At 43.4% G+C, this 9,412-nt stretch overlaps 1 protein-coding gene across 1 annotated transcript in view; it reads right to left on the bottom strand.

Annotated features, from left to right (window-relative positions):
* Window positions 1-8,939, bottom strand: part of ssh1b (slingshot protein phosphatase 1b) — an 83,917-nt gene extending 74,978 nt beyond the window's left edge. The window contains 1 exon segment of the mRNA XM_073066961.1: window positions 8,898-8,939. The gene's annotated coding sequence lies outside the window, so the exon portion shown is untranslated.
* Window positions 8,940-9,412: the final 473 nt, after the last annotated feature.

Genomic DNA, 9,412 nt, shown 5'->3' on the forward strand with positions numbered 1-9,412 from the left:
ATTTCGATGCTGCTAACAAGGAAGTAAGAGAGACAAAAGGGAATCTGCCAGGGCAGTTGTTATTGATAACAGCTCATGAAAGAGAATGAGAGAGACCCACAGCTAAGAGGTACACAAGGTGGAACGTCTCCTACTGACAAAAGAGGAGATTTACTGCTATTGTCTTTTGGAGAAGGATTGTTTACTTGGTACTGTTCTATTCATTGAAATCTTTCAGGGGACAGCCAGAGTGGGCTGGTTTGATGGGTTAAATCATTCAAGCCTGATTGACACCTGAGACCCCGTGAGTGAGGATAAAATTGAGGTCTGGGGTGACACCCCTCAGACGCACCAGGAGAAACCCACGAGACAGTGTGGGACATCGGAGACCAAATGAAGGGTCAGTAAATTTTAACTCACAGTGTTTATAGCGAGACTGGTGGGGGTTTGTGCGTGTGTCCACCCTTGCCTGGGTGACGAGTCCACCACAGAAGAATGGTCTAGCTAAAGGACGGAGGGGTCACACTTGAATGGCCACAATAACGACACATCAATGGATCAAAATCGTAAAGGAAGGTTGGCAAAGACCATAGATGCTACTGTTTGCGCGTTCTCTTTCTCTCGTCTGTCTCTCTCTCCAACAATTGCAACACATCGACCGACAACTACCGCAGCCTGCATGAACTGAACTGACTTTATAGTTCCATCTGACAACTCATTATCCCCTGGACAACGATAGAGCTTGTTTTATTATTGATTATTATTATACCCACACTTTTAGGTTTAGTACTGCTAACGTATATTATCTGTATATTTGCATTGATATTGTTTTGTATATTTTTACAAATAAATACTGTTGAAAATAGCATCACCAGACTCCAACGGACAATTCTATCTTTGCTGGTAAGACACTCAGTTACGGGGTACGTAACACTTGATTTTACTTTACAAGAGGTGATAGCATTCAAGCCCTGCCATAACTGTTGAGCATCCTTCATTGATTCAAGTTTAGTACAGAATTACTACTTTGCCTATGAGATTGCTTTCCGGAGATCATACCTGGACCTCTTGTAACTTTCTTAGTCACTGGACTTTAATGCCGCTGATCAGATCCTCAGCAAATTGCGCATTTCATGGTTCATCCAGGGCATCTAGTTGGGCAAGACTGAATGATTTTGTGCGGACATATTTATCCACAGCTGTTTTAAGAAAGTCCATGGTGTATTCATTCAGATCCACAGATAATTCCTTGAACATGGCCCAGTCAACTGACTCAAAGCAATACTGTGGCTACTCCTCTGCTTCCCACGATCAAGTCTTTGCTGTCCTAATGTTTGGAGCTTTCCCCTTCAGCTGCTGCCTGTACATGGGTAGAAGGACAGCCAGGAGATCAGATTTACTGAAATGCAGTCTGGGCATGGAGCGGTAGGCATTTTCTATCTTAGTATAACAGTGGTCTAAGGTATTGGGACCTCTGATGCTGCAGTTTATATGCTGATGGTAATTGGGCATTCTTCAAACAAGCCTGTTTAAAGTCTCTGACTTAAATTGAAATGCACTGGGAAGGATTGTTTCTTATTTGGAGCCGGCATCATGCAGTATCGCGAGTGCTTGATTATAGTCGGCCACTGGTGGTATGTAAACTACGGTCAGGATCACAGATGAGAACTCCCTAGGTAAATAGAACACATGGCATTTGACCATTAGGTATTCCAAGTCAAGGGTTCAACAAAACCACCACATTAGAGCACCACCGAAGAGTTTATCATGAAATACACACTTCTACCTTTTGCCTTTTCTGATTCAGCAGTTTGGTCCATTTTGTAAATCAAGAAACATTTGGGTCTGATCGCTGTATCTGGTGTGATGGAAGAAAGCCAAGTTTCACTCAAACATAGAACATAAAAATCTCTCATTTCCCTCTTATACAGCATCCTTGACCTCAGGTCCTCAATTTTGTTCTCCAACGACTGCACATTTGCTAACAAAATGCTAGGTAGAGGTGGGGAGCGGGGTCTCATCCCTCTGCATTTCAGCCTGGCTTGAAGACCCCAGCCTTCTGCCTCGCTTCCGGCCATGGCGATGAACCTTTGTCCGCCTAAAGGTGACATATCTGCTTGGTCCACCAAACCCTTCAGAAGATCATAAAATATGCATATCATTAAGTTAACTTAAAAGTACATTACATGCTACAGATTGCAGTGAGAGTAATTCAAAAGTATATTTAGAGGTACTGTTTGCAATTCGCAGAATGTTGCCATGGGTCACCAGCCCCATCTTGCTAAAACATCATGAAATTAAACACCACAGAAAGGAAAACCAAGAACGAGAAATTTTTGAATGGAAAGATGGGAAAAGAAGTTAGATGTTGAAGAATAAAATAGAAAATGATTTTAATACGACTTCATATATTAATTCTCCTGGAACTCATAATACTTTGCAACCCATGAGAGAGAAGCGAATAAAGCAATCTTGTAACAACACACACAAAATGCTGGTGGAACACAGCAGGCCAGGCAGCATCTATAGGGAGAAGCACTGTTGACGTTTTGGGCTGAGACCCTTTGTCAGCACTAACCGAAAGGAAAGATAGTAAGAGATTTGAAAGTAGTGGGGGGAGGGGGAATTGCGAAATGATAGGAGAAGACCGGAGGGGGTGGGATGAAGCTAAGAGCTGGAAAGGTGATTGGTGAAAGTGATACCGAGCTGGAGAAGGGAAAGGATCATGGGACGGGAGGCCTCGGGAGAAAGAAAGGGTGGGGGGGAAGCACCAGAGGGAGATGGAGAACAGGCAAACAACTAAATATGTCAGGGATGGGGTAAGAAGGGGAGGAGGGGCATTAACGGAAGTTAGAGAAGTCAATGTTCATGCCATCAGGTTGGAGGCTACCCAGCCGGTATATAAGGTGTTGTTCCTCCAACCTGAGTTTGGATTCATTTTGACAGTAGAGGAGGCCATGGATAGACATATCAGAGTGGGAATGGGACGTGGAATTAAAATGTGTGGCCACTGGGAGATCCTGCTTTCTCTGGTGGACCGAGCGTAGGTGTTCAGCGAAACGGTCTCCCAGTCTGCGTCGGGTCTCACCAATATATAAAAGGCCACACCGGGAGCACCGGATGCAGTATACCACACAAGCCGACTCACAGGTGAAGTGTCACCTCACCTGGAAGGACTGTCTGGGGCCCTGAATGGTGGTGAGGGAGGAAGTGTAAGGGCAGGTGTAGCACTTGTTCCGCTTACAAGGATAAGTGCCAGGAGGGAGATTGGTGGGAAGGGATTGGGGGGGGATGAGTGAACAAGGGAGTCACGTAGGGAGCGATCCCCGTGGAAAGCAGAAAGGGGGGGAGGGAAAAATGTGCTTTGTATTGGGATCCCGTTGGAGGTGGCAGAAGTTACGGAGAATTATACGTTGGACCTGGAGGCTGGTGGGGTGGTAGGTGAGGACAAGGGGAACCCTATCCCGAGTAGGGTGGCGGGCGGATGGGGTGAGGGCAGATGTGTGGAAAATGGGAGAGATGCATTTGAGAGCAGAGTTGATGGTGGAAGAAGGGAAGCCCCTTTGTTTAAAAAAGGAAGACACCTCCTTCGTCCTGGAATGAAAAGCCTCATCCTGAGAGCAGATGCGGCAGAGATGGAGGAATTGTGAGAAGGGGATAGCATTTTTGCAAGGGACAGGGTGGGAAGAGTCCAGGTAGCTGTGAGAGTCTGTAGGCTTATAGTAGATATTAGTAGATAAGCCGTCTCCAGAGATGGAGACAGAAAGATCAAGAAAGTGGAGGGAGGTGTCGGAAATGGACCAGGTAAATTTGAGGGCAGGGTGAATGTTGGAGGCAAAGTTAATGAAGTCGACGAGCTCAGCATGCATGCAGGAGGCAGCACCAATGCAGTCGTCGATGTAGCGAAGGAAAAGAGGGAGATAGATACCTGTATAGACTTGGAACAATCAATCTTGTTTTAAGTAGTACAAATTTAATTCATTTAAAAATGAGAAAAAATTACATCAGAATAGGTTCAATTCATAGGATGAAAAAAATCATAGTTGGATATGTTATTATTTAAAAGGAAGTGCTAATATGAGTAAATCAAGCAGGAATCAAGAGAATGGGAGGAGAAAGAATGGAAAAAAAACAGTAAGCCTTTGGAGAAATGGAGAAAAAACACAAAATTTTTTAACCTCAGTAAAGATTTTTTCTTTATACGTCAAAACAACATTGATTAGCTCAAATATGTGAAACGGAATTATGTCATTTACCAAAACAATTAGGTAAAGCCCATAAACCCTAACAACCAAGCCCTGGGTAATAACCATTAGCTCTCTGTGTACAAGAGAAACCACTTCATGCTTCACGAGTGAATCTGCAGATGCTGGAAATAAATAAAAAACACAAAATGCTGGCAGAACTCAGCAGGCCAGACAGCATCTATGGGAGGAGGTAGTGACGAGGTTTCAGGCCAAAACCCTTCATCAGGAATGAAGTAACATGGGATGGTCGAGGTGGGATAAGAAGTGGGGGGAGGGATGAAGTAGAGAGCTGGGAAGTACCAAAAGTTTCAGGGCCGAAGAAATAGTAGGTTGGGAATAGATTGCAACAAATGTTTTTTCTCTGGTGGGCATTATCAAATTTCATTGTGTTTAGGGGAGTGGCCAGTTATTTTTCACACTTGTGCCATTGCAGTGTGCTGATTGGTGAATAAGGCAACTCATTTCTTCTCACCAATGAAATTAAGCACTTTTGCACCAATCATAAGCAATCCACTGCATTCCCCCAGAAGGTTAAAGAGGAGGAAGGATTTCCTCATTCTCCATGAAACAGTTGCTGAGAATGTGAAAATGTCTGTACAAGGAAATGGTGACACCGGCAAAATTTGTTTCAAGGCTAAGTCTCACTCATCCTAGGCTGGACTGCAGTAATCATGTTCTTCAAAATAGGGATGGTTGGGTGCTTCATACAACATTTCATTGCTAAATCTGGAAACCCCTATACAATTGGAGAACAACTGATTCTGCCAGCAGTAAGAGAGGCTGTGAGTACTGTTTTGCATAAGTCACCAGACCAAATAATTAAAGTGATTCCACTCAACAACTCTGTTCAAAGACAAATAGATGAAATGTCTGAGAACGTGGAAGACATATTCATAGAAGATGAAAGCATGGTTTAAGAGTTACTTGGAAGGGGACAAGAAACAGATATGAAGGGAGAATCAATATTTTGGGTTGCTGGACAATTTTTCAAAGAAGGACATTCCACTCACAATATTCTTGCTTGTGCAACAAATAGGGCACCATCAATGACATATTTACCATTCATTGTGCAATTCACAGACAACACTTTGTCAAAAACTAAGTGATCAGCTGCACAAATCATTAAAAACTGTTATCACAGCAGTAAATAAAATCAAGTCCCATACGCTCAATTCTTGATTATTTTGAGAGCTTTGTACTGAGAATGATGAACAGTTTGAATGCTTGCAGTTACACACAGAAGTCAGATGGCTCTCGAAAGGAAATGGCCTGAGACTTTTTATTAATGTGGTGTTTGAAACTGTAATTAAAATTCTTTGAAAACTCAAATGCTTTATTTAGTGCTCAATTCAAGAATATTAGGCATGACATTGCTTATCTGCCAGAATTATTCATAAAATTTAATTAAATCAATCTTCAATTCAAAGGAAATGATGTGAATCTTATTAAAGTTAAATTAGTCATTGCCACAATTTCTGTCCAGGGTAATCTATTTAAGTGCAACATTGGCCATTGTGCCCTTTTCCAATTTTTAAGCCTCTCTGAGTTGGAAAGGAAAGTAAGAATACCAGATAATGTTCTTCAAGTATACTGTGCCCACCTGGGTGATCTGTATAAAGACATGTCAGAGAGATTTCAGGATCTACTCTCAATACAAATTCCATACTGGGTAATAAATCTATTCCTGAATATTTGTAATGAAGAATCAACAGGAAGGAGGAAGAACTGATCTTGCCACAAAACATCTATGAGCTGAAGCCAAGTGTTACGAACCCCGTAACTGGGTGTCTTACCAGCAAAGATAGAAGTGTCCGTTGGAGTCTGGTGATGCTATTTTCAACAATATTTATTAGCAAAAATATACAAAATAATATCAATGCGAATATACGTTAGCTATGCTAAACCTAAAAGTGCGGGTATAATAATGATCACTAATGAAACAAGCTCTATCGTTGTCTAGGGGATAATGAATTGTCAGATAGAAATATAAAGTTCAGTTCAGTTCATGCAGGTTGCGGTAGTTGTTGGTTGCTGTGTAGCAATTGTTGGAGAGAGAGAGAGAGCGAGCAGTAATAGCTATTATCTTGCCAAACTTCCTTTACGATTTTGATCCGTCGATGCGTTGTTGTTGTGGCCATTCACGTATGACCCCTCCGTCCTTTAGCTAGACTGTTCTTCCGTAGTGGACTCGTCACCCAGGCAAGGGTGGACACACACACAAGCCCCCACCGGTCTCGCTACAAAACACTGTGAGTTAAAATTTACCGACCCTTCGTTCAGTCTCCGGTCTCCCACCCTGTCTCGTGGGGGTTCTGATGCTCACTAACATTTCTCCTGGTGCGTCTGAGGGGTGTTACCCCAGACCCCACTTTTATCCCCACTCACGGGGTCTCAGGTGTCAATCAGGTTGGGATGATGTAACCCATCAAACCAGCCCAGTCTGGTTGCCCCCTGAGGGGTTTCAATGAATAGAACAGTACCAAGTAAACAATCCTTCTCCAAAAGACAACAGGAGTAAATCAATGGCTTTTGTCAGTAGGAGACATTCCACTTTGTGTATCTCTGAGCTGTCTCTCTCTCATTAACTTTCATGAGCTGTTATCAATAACAACTGCCCTGGCAGCTTTCCTGTGTCTCTCTCACTTCCTTGGTAACAGCATCGGAATAGTAGCGATTTGCGATTCTCCAAAAGGGGGGGGTGGCATGGGTGACTCTGCACCCTTCTGCCCATCAGAGTTGTTCATCCTTCGTAACATCAAGGTTCAAGAAAATCATATCACGATTTTTGGTTGCAGAAAGAAATCTCCAAACACTATTCTGCATTGTGGAAAAAGATAAAGATGTTCTCTATTGCCTTTCCAACATCACATTTAGTGGAACATGGTTTCAGTGCAGTCGCCCAACTTCTTTCAAAGCAACAAAAACAGACTGCAAATTAGTGAATGCAGAGTTCTGAAACTTCTGAGTAGTGTTGAGAAGCTGATATCACTACACCAAGCCAATCCATCTCATAGAAAGGTGAAAAAGCAATGAAATAGTGACCTACTAATGTATGCTTAAAATTGATGAAAATCATATAATTTTATTTGTGGCTTTAAATAAATTTGAATAAAATTTGTAAATATTTGTCATTGCTTTGAACTTGCATTTCATATTTTATTTCACTATGCATCACAAATCAAAATTCTTTATATTTTTTATGGAACGGTTGGAAAGAGAGCACAGGGTGCTGGGGATGTGGTCTGGAAGCAAAGTGGGCAGTAACCCGTAAAAGTTTGGGAACCACTGATTCAAATGTTGCTCAATACCATGATATGTGGCATATAGTTTACTACCTGTATTTCAAAATGTGATAAAGATTGTTATATGCATTATGGCAACCCTTATCCCACAGCTACTTAAATACTAGATGTGGCTTCCCATATGAATGGGAATTTTACCATGATCTTAATGCTCTACACAAGATGCCAGCACACCAACATGGAGTACATCACACCAATTTTATTACATTTATGCCAGGCACCTGGAGAAAATTAAAACTATGCTCAAGTCCACAAATAATTTCAGTGCATACTCATTGAGTCTTTATTAATGATGGGCTTAGCAAAGGCAAATTACTTTGCAAATAGTCAATGTTAATACAGTAATGAATTGGTCTTTGATAGGATAAAAAGCCAAAGTATAATAAATATTTTTGTATAAGTTCATTATAGCTTTAAACTCCAAAAGTAAGCAGATTACTAAGCATTGGCTGCAGACCACATAAACACAGATGCCTGCAGTAAACTAACAAACAGATTAACTTACTCAAAAAAAAACTATTAGAGCTGAAAACATCACAGTAGTAGGATGCTGCAAATGTTTCAATTATTTTGAGTTCCTTTTACTAATTGGTTGGTAGCCAATAATGGAATTTGAAATTAATATCTGAGTAAATATAAACTGAAATATTGAAGCAAGAACATGAAATGCTGGAACTTTCAATAGGTCAGAAGGGTTCAATGGAAAGAGAAACAGGTAATGCTTCAGATTAAAGACCCTTTTATCAGAATTGTGTTTTTCCACCATTTTCTGTTTCATTTTAGAATTACAGCAACTCCAGACTTTTTTGGATTTGCGTAAGAATTTCATTTTATTAAGGCAACTGTTGAAACCTGGAACACAGTGCGTGAGAGGCAGTGGTTGTTGCTGGCATTGTCAGAACAGTTAGGTATTTAAGCACTTGAAATCCCATGACATTGGTGGAAGAGTTGGGAAACGGGATTTCTATACAAAGGTATTTAATAGCTGACATGAACCCAGTGGACAGAAAGCACATTGTTTGCGTTGTTGATTCTCATTGTATATTTTTTCAATATGTAACTGTAGACAGGATATATTCTTGAGAATGTTTCTTTCACAATGCTAATCTTATTATAAATAGTCCGTCCTACTGTTGTACAATTAAACTAAGGTATATTAATTTGATAATTATATAATTACATATGATCAGCGCGACCGAAGAAATAATTAGCCGGATGGTACGTTATTTTTGCCCAATGAACGTAAATATTTCAGCTTTCAGGTCCAATGAACACGTCCCAAAGGAGACTTTAACATAGTCTAGGAGCCAGCTATTCCCATCTGGTCGCATTGCCCTCGGGACACTGCTCACAAGCGGAAAACACTCACCGAAACGCTGGGACTGGAGGAGGCGCCCGGAGAGGAAAGGGTCTCGCTGAGCGCCAAGACCGTTAGACGGGGCGGGGCAGAATAGGCGCGCGCGCGAGAGGAGGGGGCGGGGCGGAGCGGGGCGGAGTAGGCGCGCAAGAGGAGGGGGCGGGGCGGGCGCGCGAGAGGAGGGGGCGGGGCGGAGCAGGCGCGCGAGAGGAGGGGGCGGAGCGGAGCAGGCGCGCGAGAGGAGGGGGCGGAGAGGAGGGGGCGGGGCGGAGCAGGCGCGCGAGAGGAGGGGGCGGAGCGGAGCAGGCGCGCGAGAGGAGGGGGCGGGGCGGAGCAGGCGCGCGAGAGGAGGGGGCGGAGAGGAGGGGGCGGGGCGGAGCAGGCGCGCGAGAGGAGGGGGCGGAGCGGAGCAGGCGCGCGAGAGGAGGGGGCGGGGCGGAGCAGGCGCGCGAGAGGAGGGGGCGGGGCGGAGCAGGCGCGCGAGAGGAGGGGGCGGGGCGGGCGCGCGAGAGGAGGGGCGGGGCGGA

The sequence above is a fragment of the Hemitrygon akajei genome, chromosome 14 (assembly GCF_048418815.1).
Source record: "Hemitrygon akajei chromosome 14, sHemAka1.3, whole genome shotgun sequence".
NCBI classification, from domain to species: Eukaryota; Metazoa; Chordata; class Chondrichthyes; order Myliobatiformes; family Dasyatidae; genus Hemitrygon; species Hemitrygon akajei.